We start from the raw sequence: 17201 nt of genomic DNA on the forward strand, positions 1-17201 counted from the left end.
GGTAGATCCAGAAGTGTTGGTAATGGCACAAATGGCCCAGTGCCCTAGCAAAAAATTGCAGCAGAAATTAAAGGGCTGTAAGAATTGTGAATGCCTTGAAATGTCACCAATACCCACCTTGGGACTGGTGGTAGGACCACCATACGATATACATTATGAATGTTATGTGAAGTTCAGAAAGGTGCTGTTTAACCTGGATCCTATGTGGCCTTCTCAGTGTGACCATACCTCATCTAAAGTAGTTATTCAGAATCATGTTAGGAAACTATTAAAGCACTGGCATAGGAGAGCTCACGACAGGGACGGTCTGTCTAAAAGCGTAGGAAAAGGTCAGTGCTAGAAACCCTAACGGGATTAGCGGGTGTAGAACTCGGAATAGTTAATTCGGCTGATCAGGTAGCATTGCATGGTTATCTGACTCAGTTTAGCCACCAATTAAAGAAAATCATACTGCAGAACACGGAAATAGGTAAACTATTTGATAAGCAATTTGGGATACAAGTAAATACAACAGAAGAAATTAAAAACACCACTGAGGAAATTCAGAAGTGGCCAGAGAATCTAGCTAAGGCCCAAGGAAAAATTAATTATGTGACAAATGTTAATATTAGCTGTTTAATATATGGAGACTGGTGGAAGTCTATAGTTGATACCATTATCGTGGCCTTGCAATCGGGAAAGACACCAATATGGGATAAGGGAAAGGATACTATCAATAACCAGGCATGGCCCATCCTAATACCAAAGAATAAACATGGTATGTGGTTGATTGGATATGTAACTCGAGGCTGGGTAACAAAGGGAAGTAAAGAAAAGGTACAACCTCTCCTCCAAATGGGTTAAGTAACCTTTAAGGACGGGCACCCAATGTGGCGTCAATGGAAAGCCCCAAACTGGATAGGATAGAACGGTGCTAGTATTACCGGAAACGATATAACTAACTGTGAGCTGAAATATGCCCATGGTTGCCTCTGTCCTTTTGTAAAGGAGGAGTTGGAAATCGAAATAACAGACAGCCTTCCCTTGAGAATCTCGAAACCCCCGAAAAAGCCTATTTGGCATAAATGGTTTAATGATAATGGGTCAGTGTGGTGGTGCGTTGTCGCCAGTAATAAGTGGACCCTATGAATCAACGAAACTAAATATAATTCGTACCCAGAATCAATATGCGTGAATGGATCATGGGGTGATATGATGTTGAATAATACCATTCACTTACATTGGTTGCACATGGGAAGCATGTCTGTCAACTCCCCAAATCTTCCGTTTGATTATTCACCTCCGTTACCAGCCCTGAAGTTAGATTACGTTAAATTTAATGCTTTAATACAAAAGAGTAGGAATAAGATGTGTCACACCGAATTCTCAATTAAACAAAATATAATAGAGATCCAACCACCTGCCAGAACATACATGGTGGAGGTCAGTCAAGGAAGTAATGGGTTCTCCTTGCACTTTGATCATTGTATGTGTTGTGTCGGGGTATTCAGGTAATGGTGTTATTCTGTGTATGTTGTCTGTGTATTTCCGAGTGAATTGAGAAGTTCGTTTTGCATACCAGAGATTGTCTCATATGTAGTGTAGGTTGCAATCATGCTAAACATGTCAGAAAACAGCTAATGCAGAGAGATGGGTATGACCAGGGACTGCTGATCATATTCCTGGATGATAATAAGCTTACTGGAAACTATTTAACCACAAGATGTGATATTTTCTGTGATATTGTACTTTAATGACATCACAACAGAATTGATCACATTTGGAGCTGGAGGTGGGACCCTTTGTGTCCTGTTGTGAAGAACAACACCAAGGATGAGTTAATCAACCAGCAGGATGGGCCCGAGTGATGAGTCAATCAACAGTACAATAACACTGATAAGCCGAATTCCAGCAGCTGTGGTCACGCATGAAGAAAGAAGGATAAAAGGAAGACTGAAGGCCGGGCGAGGCAGGAGAACCTGGGACCAACATTCCAGAAGCAGACCCGAAGTCGGACTTTATGAGCAAGTACCCCGCCAGCAGGCTTGAACAACCTGAGGATAGACGGGTAATATCACACACAGAGAATATTTGGTTAATGTAATTGGGATATTTAGTGATTAAGCTACCTTCAGTAAAATAAAGCATTGTGATTGTTTAAGTGGAAACTTGTGCGTCCTGGTTGTTACTTGATGTCACTGGCAAGTGCGTAGGACATGCTAGATAACGGTCAACACAACTAGTTACATTTTGCAGAAAGGATGGTTTCGTTATATTCAGTAGCAGAATGAATTGTTGAATGACCTAAGATTAAAAATACTATTGAGATAAGTGGATCTAGAGATAAGTTGACAAATCAGCCAGTCTGCATCTGTATCCTTTAAAAATTATGATGAGGGCATAGCAGCCAAATTTTCCAATTGTAATGGTAGCCCCGTAAAATGAATGGGGAACCAAACAAAAGTCAGTATATTTTTTTAAATAACCGTAGATACATTTACCAGTGTGTTTGTGAACAGTTCCAGGCAAAGATTATGTTTAGGTTGTGGTCATTTTAGGGACATGGATAATTTATTTTTATGTATGAGGTACATGAGTGGCATTTGCAAACTTACATCCAAAATAATATACTTACATTATTCTCTCACCGTAGAATTAAGTTCTTGATGGACACTTCTCCATTTGCCTCTCTAAGCTAGCTACAAATCCTCTGAGGTGGAGGAGGTACCTTGATGCTCGTCTCTTGGGCCTCGCCCATCATCACTCTTTGACAACTAAGAAGTGACTGAAAATGGAAGCATCTAAGTTTCACTCTAAAACTCATGTAACACATTAGAGCCCTAATGTGCTGCACTGTCACACTGCTCACCATTTCTCAGGCATCCTCTGCACTTCTTTGTGCTGATAGTTTTATCACAGGAAAAGCTATTGGGTAGCTGTCTTTGTTTTGAACTGAAATACTGAAATAAAAGCTACATTTGGTTCACTCTACCATGTAACCATCAAAAACATCAGTTCTAGATTAGCAGCATATTTCTTCAGTATTTCCACCCGATTTTCTCTGCTAATTTGCTTTCCTTCTGTGATCCCCTCACACGAGTACAGTTCCTCAGGGACCTGTTGCCCTCTGGTACCTTGTCCATGTGGCCATTATTTTTAAATGTCAGCAGGTGTCTGACTGTGGAGGAAATCACAGCCAAGCCCAATGTTGTTTTTACCTGACATTTACAACAGTTACCTCCATTGGGGAATGCAAATCAGGACTGAAGCCACTAGTTAATTTTCTCTTTACTAATCACAAGAGTGAAGGAGGTATTGTGGGTAACACCCCTGCCTCTGAACCAGAAGCTTCAGATTTGCGTCTCGCTCCAGGAACACCTCAGAAGGTGCATTCGAAACATAGCCAAACAGGTTGATTATCAACTTGTAGATCTTTCCAATAGGCCTATGGCTGGTGTTAAGAGTAGGAAAGTCTCCTGGGCAGCCATGTTTGATGTGGAGTGGCAATCCTCAAGCTCTAGCTTCTAGTGACAGGCTGGCGACTTGTTCCAGTAAAAAATAGCAATAGAAATAAACATAGGCACATGATTTGTCTGCCTCATATGCCACTTGGCATGTGAAGAGAAGTAAAGGGGAAGAATGCAAGGGTGCTGTGGCCAATTATGGCACCTTACCATCTGAGATCAATTCAACATGGGAGTGAAATATCAAAGGTTTTCATGTCTGTTCATTAACCAACTGGGGTTTAAGTTTGTAGCAACACTGATGGGAGTGATGACATCCTCATATATGACTGTCCAGTTATTTGCGTTCAAATAAAATGCCAACGATCAGAGAATCCCTTTTTTAAGAGTACTTCTTTTTTTCAATACCACACTTATAACAATGGTGCATTACAGCCACATGCTGCACTTTGGAAATCAGGCCCTACATGGGCATGAATAGGTTAAGGAATTGGTTTATATTGGCAAACATACAGAAATAATACACTGAATCACCAACAGATGGCTCTGAGCCAATCCAAAGCAAGCCCTGATTCCCAGGGAGCTTCCTTCTAATTTATAATGATGGATTGTTTTCCTTCAGTTATCCAAACATTCTTAAATATACTATTTTTTTCTTTCAATTTGCTCCCCTCCTCTGTTGAGAGCACCAGTTAATGCAGCACATGTACAAAGTATATTCCAGTGCCATGTCAAAGTGCCCATTCTTCATTAATAAGCCTGAATGAACATTGATGATTTATTCAATCGTAATGGGCATCATTGCCAAGCTTGTTCCTGATCTCCACATGATGCATTTCCTCCAGGAATCACTGGATGCTGATCAGCAGCATAAAATATGTCTGCCTTTTCCTCCTTCAAATAAAGTGTGCTGAGGCCAATTGGAACACAATTTTACAGGGCAGCATCGGCCCTATCCACCAGCTGAAAAGTCAGGGTCAATTCTGCCTCTGCCGGTTCTGGGAAACCCAAATGTATTTTATAGGGGGAGGCAATGGTGTAGTGGTATTGTTGCTGGACTAGTCATCCAAAGACCCAGGGTAATTCTCTGGGGACCTGGGTTCAAATCCCGCCACGGAACGATGGAATTTCAATTCAATAAAAACCTGGAAATAAAAGTCTAATGATGACCATGAAGCCATTGTTGATTGTTGTAAAAACCTATCACTAATGCCCTTTAGGAAGGAAATATGTTGTCCTTACCTGGTGCTGCCTACATGTGACTCCAGACACAGCATTCAGTTGTAACAAACTGCTGCCAAGCCACAACAAAAGGAATGAAACATGGCATTGACCTAGGCACTGGAAACGACAATGGCAATCTCTGTCAACCCTGCAAAGTCCTCCTTACTAACATCTGGGGCTAGAGCAAAATTGGAAGAGCTGTCTCACAGATTAGTCAAGCAACAGCCTGACATGGCCATCCTCATGGAATCATACCTTACAGATAATGTCCCAGATTCCACCATCCTTGGGTATGTCCTGTCCCACTAGTGGAACTTGGCACACTGGTATACAGTCAGGAGGGAGTTGCCCTGGGGGCCCTCAACATTGACTCTGGACCCTGTGAAGTCTCATGGCATCAGGATTACCACATACTGCCTTCTCGCAGCTGATGAATCAGTGCTCCACCATGTTAAACTCCACTTGGAGGAAGCATTGAGGGTAGCAAGGGGGACTTCAACGTAGCACCACTATTGGCCAAACTGGCCGAGTCCTAAAGGAGATGGCTGCTAGATTGGGTCTGCAACAGGTGGTGAGGGAACCAACAAGAGGGAAAAACATACTTGACCTCATCCTCACCAACCTGCCTGCTGCAGATGCATCTGTCCATGACAGTATCAGTAAGAGTGACCACCGCACAGTTGTTGCAGAAAAAGTCCAGCCTTCACATTGAGGATACCCTCTATCGTGTTGTGTGGCACTACAACCGTGCTAAATGGGATAGATTTTGAACAGGACTAGCAACTTAAGACTGGGCATTCATCAGGTGCTGTAGGCCATCAGCAGCAGCAGAATTATACTCAAACACAATCTGTAGCCTCATGGTCTGGCATATTCCCCTCTCTACCATTATGATCAACCCTGGTTTGTGGAAGGGAGGAGAGCATGTAAGGACCAGTACCAAGCATACTGAAAAATGAGGCGTCAATCAGGTGAAGCTATAACACAGGACTACTTACGTGCCAAACAGCATAAGCAGCAAGTGATAGACAGGGATAAGAGATCCCACAACCAATGGACCAGATCTAAGCTCTGCAGTCCTGCCACATCCAGTCGTGAATGCTGGTGGACAATTAATCAACTCACTGGAGGAAGAGGCTCCACAAATATCCACATTCTCAGTGATGGAGGAACCTAGCACAGCAATGCAAAAGATAAAGCTGAAGCATTCGCAACAATCTTCAGCCAGAAGTGCCGAGTGGATGATCCACCTCAGCCTCCTTCCGGAGATCAGCAGCATCACAGATGCTAGTCTTCAGCCAATTCGATTCTCTCCACATGATATCAAGAAAAAACTGAAGGCACTGGATACTGCAAAGGCCAAGGGCCCTGATAATATTCTGGAAATAGTATGGAAAACTTGTGCTCCAGAACTTGCCATGCCCCTAGCCAAGCTGTTCCAGTACAGCTACAACACTGGCATCCACCCGGCTATGTGGAAAATTGCCCAGGTATATCCTGTACACAAGAAGCAGGACAAATCCAACCCATCTACTTACTGCCCCATCAGTTACTCTCGATCCATCAGTAAAGTAATGGAAGGGGTCATCAACAGAGCTATCAAGCGGCACTTGCTTAGCAATAACCTGCTCACTGATGCCCAGTTTGGGTTCTGCCAGGACCACTCAGCTCCTGACCTCATTACAGCCTTGGTTCAAATGTGGACAAAAGAGCTGAGCTCCCAAGGTGAGGTGAGAGTGATTGCCCTGGACATCAAGGCTGCATTTGACTAAATGTGGCATCAAGGAATCTGACCAAAACTGGAGTCAATGGAAATCAGGGGGAAAACTCTCCGCTGGTTGGAGTCATACCTAACAAAGGAAGGTGATTGTGGTTGTTGGAGGTCTGTCATCTCAGCTCCAGAATATCACTGCAGGAGTTCCTCAGGGTAGTGTCCTAGGACCAACCATCTTCAGCTACTTCATCAATGACTTTCCTCCCGTCAGATGTGGGGATGTTCGCTAATGATTGCACAATGTTCAGCACCAATCGTGACTCCTCAGACACTGAGGCAGTCCATGTCCAAATGCAGCAAAAGCTGGACAACATCCAGGCTTGGGCTGACAAATGGCAAGTAATATTCACGTGACATTCACACCACAGAAGTGTCAGGCAATGACCATCACCAACAAGAGAGAATCCAACCATCACCCCAAGATGTTCAATGTCATTAACATCGCTGAATCCCTCACTATCAACATCCTGGGGGTTACCATTGACTAGAAACTGAACTGGACTGGTCATATAATACTGTGGCTACAAGAGCAGGTCAGAGGCTAGGAATCTGTGACAGGTAACTCACCTCCTGACTCCCCAAAGTTTGTCCACCATCTACAAGACACAAGTCAGGAGTGTGATAGAATACTCCCCACTTGCCTGGATGAGTGCAACTCCCACAACACAGAAGAAGCTGGACACTGTCCAGGACAAAGCAGCCCGCTTGATTGGCACCACATCCACAAACATTCACTCCCTCCAACACTGGCACACAGAAGCAGCAGTGTGTATCATCTATAAGATGCACTGCAGAAATTCACTAAGGCTCCTTAGACAGAATCTTCCAAACCCACGACCACTACCACCTAGAAGAAGGGCGGCAGATAGATGGGAACACCACCACCTGGAGGTTCCCCTCTAAGTCACTCACCATCCTGACTTGGAAATATATCGCCATTCCTTCACTGTCGCTGGGTCAAAATCCTGGAACTGCCTTCCTAACAGCACTGTGGTTGTTACCCACACCACATGAACTGCAGCGGTTCAAGAAGGCAGCTCACCACCACCTTAAGGGCAACTAGGAATGGGCAATAAATGCTGGCCCAGTCAGCGAAGCCCATATGCCGTGAATGAGTAAAATATACATCAGGCCAGCAGGTGCTCCCATCCCTTTAAAGGATGATGACCTATCCCCAAGAGTTGCCAGCCAATTGGAGGGCCATCAACTCTTCAGTCTCAGCAGTGCCATTGGGAGGGATGGCCACTACTGAGACTGCACCCAGGAGGAGGAGGCCCTGAAACCTCTAAGTGGGTCGAAGCCTGGGTGGGGATGTCATTCAGGAGGGCAGGAGGGTTCTTTCTGAGGAGCAACCCTTGCCATCAGGGATCTCTCCATGGGTCACAAGGTGCCCAATTAGAAATGTCCCTCCCCAAGCCTGCAGGTAGCCCACAGGATATACTACTGGTCTCTGTGGTGGTAAAATACCACCTACAGTGAAAAAAGCCACATAAGTAACATTTAATTTGTCTAAGGACAAGAGGATGGTCCACTGCCTAGGGCTCCCTCCTGCGGTCCTACCTGATTTCCCACACCACACCCAGTCCCCAGCACGTTCCCTGAGGATCCCATAAAATCTCAGCCCCATGGATGTGAGTACCAACCAGTAATTGAACCTGAGACCTTCATAGACTATGTCACTTAGCACCATACTGGGTCATCCATTTTACAAGTCATTCAATGGTCCTCATTTTAGCAAGCAAACTGAAAGACTCGGGGCGGAATTTTCCCATGCACCCCATGGCAGCTTTAATGGCGGGTGGGGGGGAGAATGCGACAGGAGGTCCAAAAATTGGTTTTACGCCAGCATAAAATGACAGTGGGTTCTTCCACTCCCACCTGCCATGGCAGATTGCAATTCCCACCAGAGGCCAGTATGAAACCAATTTACATCCCACTATGGGATGGAGATGAAGGTCCGACTGGACAATTGCCCGATTGTCCGCAATGCAAGCAGGACATCACGCTGGTCCAAAACATGTCTGGATCAACGTGGCGTGTAAAAGTCAGGACTTACCTTCAGAAGACCTGTGGCTGCCACCCTTGGGAGGAACATCTATCAGGTGGATCTTCCTGCTTCAGAGTGCTCACGGAGATCCATCTTCTATCTTCAACGGTGAGCCAGATATGTCCAGATGCCTTTTTAAAAAAGATGCCCGGATATGATGGCGGAATGTCATCCATCCTGCCCCACTGCACGAGATATTGCAAAACTACCCAATGCATATTTAATGAGGCTGGGGTCGCACGATACAGTGCAAATTCCCGGTGGTGTCTGCGGCAGGAAACACTCCCCGTCAATGGACCCCGCTACTGGGACTTAGTCCCAGATGGGAAAATTCCGCTCAGGGGCTTAGTGCTAAAAGGTTGACTGGATTTTTATGCAAAAGTAAAATGTTTACTATATTAAATATGTCTTAATATATCTGCCAAAAACAGTATGAAGCCAACCTCATAATGCATCTCACAGACCAGTGGTACGTCACTACTGTATCTGGTAACACTCTGCAGCTATGTGTTATCTGTTGCGATATGATGTGTGTATACATACATATAAGGGAGCATATCTTAAACTACTGCCAATCACTACCCACCTATTAGTATTAGTCCCATAATAGACATTCTATGAGCAGCAGTAGTAGAAATCAGATGTACGATACTTTGACCCCAGTGAACATTCTCTGAATATAGTCTTAGCTTCAAATAAACAAACCACATTATTATTTCACCCAACCTTGTGTATGATTTGTACATTTACAATGACAAAAAGAAGAATGTAACATGGTTGACAGTTGTGTTTTCTGAAGATTTTTGATTTTCATATACCATCCATAACATGGTAGAAGTAGTGAAAGCATGTTTTTGAAGATTTGCCTGCAAAATATGCAAGCCTAAATGCTTCACATGTAGCAGAAGAAAAGAGCTGGTGTGAAAGTGAAACAACTTTCAATGACTCACCATGTGTAGAAGGACTCTGCGACTTTGCAGGGATTGTACACACACTGTACTTTCGTTCTGGGATCGTACCGCACTCCAACCAGCAGACATCGGATCCCATTAAGAAATTTGTGAGAGCTTAATCAGTAAAAATCCAACTGCTGCAAAGTTTAAGCAAGAGCCGATATTAATCAACAGACTGCAGGTGGACTCACTTTTAGTAGAACTCCACAGACAGGAGAAGTCATTACTGCTGAAGCTAAATACTGTAGACTGGGCTAGGAAGAAGTCTATCTAGTAGCATTTCTCAACAGCTAGAAAAAGCCTGTAAAAACATATTTTTTCACTGTTTGCTTTCACTTTGGAAGTCCTGCAGCCATTTTCTTGCCTCAAATCACTGTTTTGTGGATGTAGCTTAAAATTAAACCAGCAAAAACAGAAAGAGCTCAACAGTGCCACCATTGCAGTCAAGCAGTAATCTATGACAAGCTAAGGCAGTAGCCATTAAAGATATTAAAACTCAGAGCCAAATTAACACCAAAAGTACTGGAGGAGACGTTATAGTTGTAATAAAGCTCCAGATAGCATTAAAATCCTGCAAAAAGGTAAAAGATGACAACAGACATTCCAACACTCAATTGGAAGGCAACAGATCTCCTATCTGAATTTACTTTGTTTCAATAACACATTGAGCTGTGTTTTCTGGACCTCAATATTTCTGAACCAGGTAACAAGGCTTAAAAATTAAAATTGCTACAGGCAATGAAGGCCTCCACAGACTAAACATTTCAGGCCTGTCCAATGAGCATCTTAAAAATCCAGAAAAAATATGGGCAACACTTAAAGGTCAATTACAAGTGTAGCTCAACTTTAGCATACACCATCTGGAATGAATGTCCTTTAGGCAACAACTGACAGAGACCATTGACCAATTCATAAGTAGGTGCAGAGACAAGGGGCATGATTGTGGCTTTAAGGGAACAGAGCTAGCTGACAGAATATTTGAATTTGTGATAGCATCTGCCCCAATGGAAGCATTCCAAAAAGTTATCTTGACCAACCCAAAGGTGACACCATGAAAGCACCACTACAAAGTGGATGCAAGGCATGAAGCCATACTAACAGATAGTTAGAGTGTGCAGACTTTGTATAATTCATCCAACATTGGCATGGTAGCCAATGCAAATGTAGCATCATGCATGTACCCAGAAATTGCCCAGCTTTTAATGCTGTATGCAAGGCACGTGGCACCAGAGGACATTGGGAGCATTAATGCAAAAAGAAAAGGCCAAAACAAGTAGTTCAACATCATGAGAAGCCCCAAACACAGGCCAGGTGCATACAGCACTAAACAACCAAGAGTGCGTACCAAACAGTGCATAGTCAAGATCCACAAAATGTCTAGCCAAGCTATACAATTAGATGATGAGGATGAACAGACCATAAACACACAAAGTGAACAGACATTCAGCATGGTGAACATCAAAGAATATTGGCACAATGATACAAACAGAAGCCTTTGCCACCTCCCAGATTATATGCCCACAGATGCAGGGTCAGCATAACCTAAAAGCAAAAATGTATACTGGTGTAGGTGCAAACATCCTTCCACTTTGCACACACAAATGTATCCACAGAAATGGCTATGGATTCTTCAACCAACCTCTGTCAAACTCATTGGTACAATGGCTCAGAGATTCCGTCCCTGGGATCCATTACACTCGAGTGTTGCCAAAACAACTCAGCCATGGTCACCCCAGAAATTTTATACTATGGACACCATAGGTACAGTGATTTCAAGCCCACCAACATGCAAGGACATGTCTTTTGGTTATCATCCATGGCAATTTCAAGACCATGACAAGGACCAGGGACCACAGGAAGTGCCTAGAAACCCTGTGCTTACACTGGGAAAAGATCACCTAACTCTACGATGCAGATCGTCAGCCAATAGGCTGCATGACACTGTTTGAACCAAATACATATACCCATTCCAAACTTGCAAACTTCATACTGTGGAACCAGTGCAGATTTTCGGGCGGACATGTATGGACAACCCTCCACAACCATCACTCATTGGTACTCCCAGGAGTACGTGACGTGTTAATCGAAAAACTGGGGAAGATGAAAGATGCCCATGACTGGCATGTGGGCAATGAATTACCCAAGCTGAACATTGGACAGAAAGTTAAGTACAACTGATGGCACCTGGAATTCAACAGAGATTGTCAGCATATGCCCAGAACTAAGATCATATCGAGTACAAACACCAAATGTGATGAAACACATGACAGTGTGATGAAACAGATGCCAAATCAGGTCAATACCACAACCAGAAGTACCAAATAATCCTACTGCAACTGGAACACAGTCTAAGATGCAATACAAACATAGCATTCCTAATCAGCATTCTGAAAATATACAACATCCTCCAGCAAAGATCATCATAACTAAAGCTGGACAGATAAGCAAACGGCTGATACGTTTCAGCGACTTCCTCCATGTTAAAGTACATTCAGGCACAATATTATTTTGTTTTGCTTTCACATAATTAGTTTGATTCTTTAAGGGTAACTTTTTAATTAGAAAAAAGGGTATGTTGCAATATGGTATGCATTGCCAAAAGGAAGTGTGTCTTAAACTACTGTCAATCGCTACCCACCTCAACAGGATATGATGTATTAGTTCCATGATTTGTTAGGCAGTGGAAGAAATCAGAAGTACTATACTTAACTTCCAGGGTGCACCCTCTATATGTATGGGGGAGACAGTGACATAGTGGTAACGTCACGGACTAGAAGTCCAGAGGTTCAGGCCAATGCTCTGGGGCATAGGTTCAAATCTCACCATGGCAGCTGATGGGATTTAAGTTTAATTAACAAATGTGGAATCTAATACTAGTTTCAGTAGTGGTGCTGTTAAAAAAAAATCTGATTCACTGATGTCCCTTTAGGAAAGGAAATCTGCCACCCTTACCTGGTCTGGCCTACATGTAACTCCAAACCCACAGAAATGGGTTGACTGGTAACTGCCTGCAAACCACTTGGTTGAAGGCCAATTAGGGATGGGTAACAAATGCTGGCCTCGCCAGCAATGTCCACATCCCATGAAAGAATAAAGGAAAAAAAATCTTCAAATAAAGAACTCATTATTATTTCACCAATTCTTGTGTATGATTGGAACATTTATGTCAAAGAAAAGAAAAACGTAATATTATCCTTTATGTAACACATTCAAGGCCTGTTGGCTGTAACATGTTATCCTGTATTTTGTCCTGTCTCTGTAACACCCCTTCTCTATATGTTATTCTATTTTGTTAATACAATTTAACCAGTATGTTATCCTGTGTCTGTAACATACTGCAGCCTGCATGTTAACCCGTGTACAGGGGTATATATAATGTACTCAAGTCTATGTATTATTCTGTCTTTGTAACATACTCCAATTTGTATGTTAGCCTATGTTTAGTACATTCGGACCCGTCTTTCACTCACTACAACATAGGCATCATTGTCTCTCTGTAGCATACTCCAGGCTGTGCCAATCCTGTCTAACATACTCTAGCCTCCTAGCTGTTATCCTGTCTTTCTAACAGGGTCCAGCTTGTGCACTAACCCTGTATCTGTAACACACCTCCACTGGTGTTGTTAACCTCTCCCAAACATAGCAATTTACCTGCTATTCTCGCTCCAACACACTTAAGGTGTGTTTCCCTGAACGTAACATATTCCAGTCTCTGTATTTTCTTGTATATAACACATGCTCCTGCATATCAGCTGACCATGTTACTCCCCAGTCATGATATCACAATATTCTCTCAGCCTTAATACAGATGCAGCTCCTCCATTACATATAACCATTTCTGTGTTATTGAGACAAATGCAGATTGAAAAATAGAGGAAGACAGAAACTGCAAAATAACAGTGCAATCTTTGGCCTGTGAATTACTGAAACATAGCTATCATAGCTTATGATGTTGTGGTGACTAAACTACAACTATATGTAATTCTATATTAAATAACAATAGAACAATGGCATTAAAATCTTCATCAGATTTTCTTGGGCTTTAAAAACTGCAGAAGTATTCAACAGAATTAATATATTTTCTAATTTGTTTTGGATAGAATGTGTCATAATCAGCCATGCTAGGACAAATATCTCCATTTACCATGGTCAGTCATGCCAAAAGAATAAGTGTCCCCATTTGTGGTTTATTCAGTCAGCCTCACTATGTGAAAATAATTTTCATATCATATGGCTTACCCCAGCTATGTGTTTATATCTTCACACATGATGTCATAAAACACTTAAATTTATTGTAGACGATATATTAAGCCTGCAACATAAATATTTACAGGTGAAGCTTTATGCCAGTGTATGAAGGTGGGGTCAAGGTAGGAGACATTTTATCTATGATAAGGCCATGCATTCACAAGGAAATGGATGGGTGATGGGTAAAATTCAAAACTCCAACCATCTGCCATTGTCACAAGAACTTTGGAGGATATAATCTCCTGCAATGAATTCATATTTTGTACCTTCCTGCAACTTTCTATCCTCTCTGTGGGACAGTAGTCTGGGACCCAAACACAACTTTACCCTTGGTCATGTGGTCTGTATGTATACTTTAATTAAGGGGTTCAGATTGTTTATAAATAGAATAAGGAACTTCTGAGAGTACCTGTAAGGCAGTAGTCTAATTGATTTCAACAGTTTGTACTGAGAATAAAGGACCTTAGGGTATGATTATAAGACAATAGTCTAACTGAGCAGTTTAGATAGTCTATATTGTGAACAAGAGGTATGTGAGAGCAGTTATAAGACAATAGTCTAATTGAGGAGTTTGGATGGTTTATATTGAGAATATGAACTATGTAAGTGTATTTATAAAGTGGTAACCTAATTGAAAGGTGCAGATGTTCGTATTGAGGATAAGGGAATAAGATGTCACGAATAAAGTTGTAAACTAATCCAAGGGCTGAGATGGTTTATACTGAGAATAAGAGAAAACTGAGTGGAATGATAAAGCGGTAACCTAATCGAATGATTAAGATCACATGATTGTTGATGAGAGAAGCTCAGTTTATATCTTTATTTTGAACCAAAAAACAAATCACTACCTAAAAACTACTTACTCCAGTGTAGCTGTTAATCTTTATACCTGTATCACACCCTATAAACATGATGGAATGATTATGTTCTAGATCTCTTATGCCAGCAGTAGGCTTTTGCTGTGAGCACTAACAGCTAGACCAAGCTCTGTTCTGTTAAAAAAGTAACAACATTCACATTGAAAAATTTAAAAAATAACATATTTGCTGTGAGGATATAGTTATAATCAAGTTTTATTAATAGGAAATAAAAGCAGCAGCATTTACAACATCACATCGGTAATTATTGTATAGCAATACCATGAGTAAATATTACATAATAGCCTTCTCTTGAGCTATAAGTGACTCTATGACTGAAATAAATGACTCTAATATGTTCTGTATACAGTAGAGAGTAATAGATGTCCAGTGAGTAATTTCATCCTGGTGTTCAATTGTCATTATGACCTTGCAGTCCTTCCCATAAACTCGTCCCATTTTAAATTATAAGTATTACAAAGTGGATGAAAGTAATATTTATCTATTTTCACTCTATTTTTCTGGTCATGAGTGTTGGATATTAAAACCAAAGCACATCATTCAGTCAATGAGCTGATGTTATTAATGATTATTAAAATTATGACAAAATCAGCCAAGTTCAGTGATTTATAATCTACAACTAATTACCAAGACACACAGTTAGTATATGTTAGGGTGAATTTTGTGAAGTCCTGCACAATCAATGGGGTCCTGTCTATAACCAAGGCATATCAGATAATCACTGCTCAGTTAGCTTTGATAACTAACAGCGACAATTTCTATGGGTATGACTTAATATGGCTTCATTACAAGGAGCACTTTAGAACGATCCGAAGTATTTCGAGACGACCTGAAGTCAAGTGCTATATAATTGTAAATTCTTTCTTTATCAACTCAAGTATTCAATCAACACCACTTTCATCAGATATGCTCAATTATCATATGTGCCTTCAGCCGTTTTTTCCGCAATATTTTGAAATTAGAGGGAACATTGATTGCACTGTCATGATGTCTCTCTCCTGATATTATGTTACTATCATGTTTCTCCTCTCCTGCGTGCAATGTCAATAAGTTGCCTCTCTTTGGCTCCAACTCCATAATATTGACCCCCTCCTGATAATACCAGAGTACAGCTCTTCCTGCTGCCGTGTGAAGATATCGCTGCAATGTCATCACTTACTTTTTTTCTGAGGTCAGTTGAAATCACAATCCCTGCAAAACTACCCTATCAAAGCTTATAGTTATCACAAGCGCTAAGTGTCCTAGGCAGCGAGTACCTGGTGATTAAAAAACATATGTCAGGAGATTACAGCTGATCTGATGATTCTATCTTCAGGTTAAAGGTGCTGAGGAGGCTTTCCCCTTTGCACTCACCTATCACTGCACCCTCTTGAGGATGGCGGTCTGATTATTATTGAGGCCGGTGTTCGTCTTTACATCAAATCTTCTATTTAACGTGCAGAAATTACACTTCCTTGCCGGTTACAACATTTTGGAAAATGTAGATTGTCCAGACAGTCGTGTCATTCACAGTACATACTCAGAAACACACACACACACACAATACACACATAAAACATTCACTCTCCCACATAACACACTGACACATAACAAACACACACACATAACGATTAACACACAAGACATATACGCGTAAAGATACACAAACACCGAGACGCACGGACTCACATTAACTCATAATCTGACTGTCTCTTAGTTGTGATCGCTCCCTTCGAAGTTATTTAACACGGTGGCTGCATCCTATTGTTTTCCGTTTGTGGAAATAGAACAGATCCAGTTGTTCTGTTTAACGAAACGTCGCGATCCAAAATATTTCAGGCGAAACACCAAGCTCTTAAAAAGTTTCATATGGGAAAGCACGATATAAATAGGGAGAACGAGGGAGAGCTTAATAATATTATTCTCAGTGATAACATGTCCACGGATTTCAGGAGAAAACGCACAAAAAAAACGTTCACCAAATAGTGTCAGATTTTAACAAAGCAGCAACGAGCACGTGTCGACGTCTAACAGAGATAAATATGTGGAATTAGCTCCTTACCGTGCATTGTAACAAAAAACTTGAAATTCTTGAAGAAATAAGTATTTTGTTTGAAGTTCGTTGCGGATAGTGCCCCGAGCTCTGCCCCAATTCTGTTCAGGAGGGGTTTTTTTTGAGAGAATGCTAAAGACTCCGGAAGCGGTGACGGAGCTCCTGTTATTGATGTGAAATTTCAAACGGATAAAGTCTAAAGCGTAATAACCGGGAGGGTTGAGCTCACATCTGAATTTATGGAATTAACCGAAAAGAGAGATCCCCGTAGCTCAGCGGGAAGGTGAAAGTCAAGCGGTCTTTAACAATTTCCATATTTTTTGACGGGGGAGGGAAAGCAGAGGTTTACACCGTGTAATGGGCTTGTTACTCATTGTGCATTGAAAAACTCTCCAAAAGCCAGTGTTGGCAATAAGATGCTAAAATCAGCAACAAACTCATCCAAGAAATAGGCAGCAATTGCGATTAATACAAAAACTGACCAGATTATTGATAATCGTCCAATTAATTGTGAAAATACCTAAAGGTTTAAATCGTATTTTAAGACCAACTATCAATCTTTGCTTTTTTAAAAGAAAGCCTTTTAGTGGATATCTTGACGT

The 17201-nt window shown here is 41.7% G+C and overlaps 1 protein-coding gene across 2 annotated transcripts in view; it reads right to left on the reverse strand.

Annotated features, from left to right (window-relative positions):
* Positions 1 to 16729, reverse strand: part of dennd2b (DENN domain containing 2B) — a 521499-nt gene extending 504770 nt beyond the window's left edge. Inside the window, exon 1 of one of the 2 annotated variants that reach the window (XM_041196869.1) lies at positions 16609 to 16729. The gene's annotated coding sequence lies outside the window, so the exon portion shown is untranslated. The remainder of the gene's footprint in view (positions 1 to 16608) is intronic. The other variant, XM_041196870.1, reaches the window with a different exon arrangement.
* Positions 16730 to 17201: the final 472 nt, after the last annotated feature.

Source organism: Carcharodon carcharias, chromosome 10 (assembly GCF_017639515.1).
Source record: "Carcharodon carcharias isolate sCarCar2 chromosome 10, sCarCar2.pri, whole genome shotgun sequence".
Lineage (NCBI taxonomy): Eukaryota > Metazoa > Chordata > Chondrichthyes > Lamniformes > Lamnidae > Carcharodon > Carcharodon carcharias.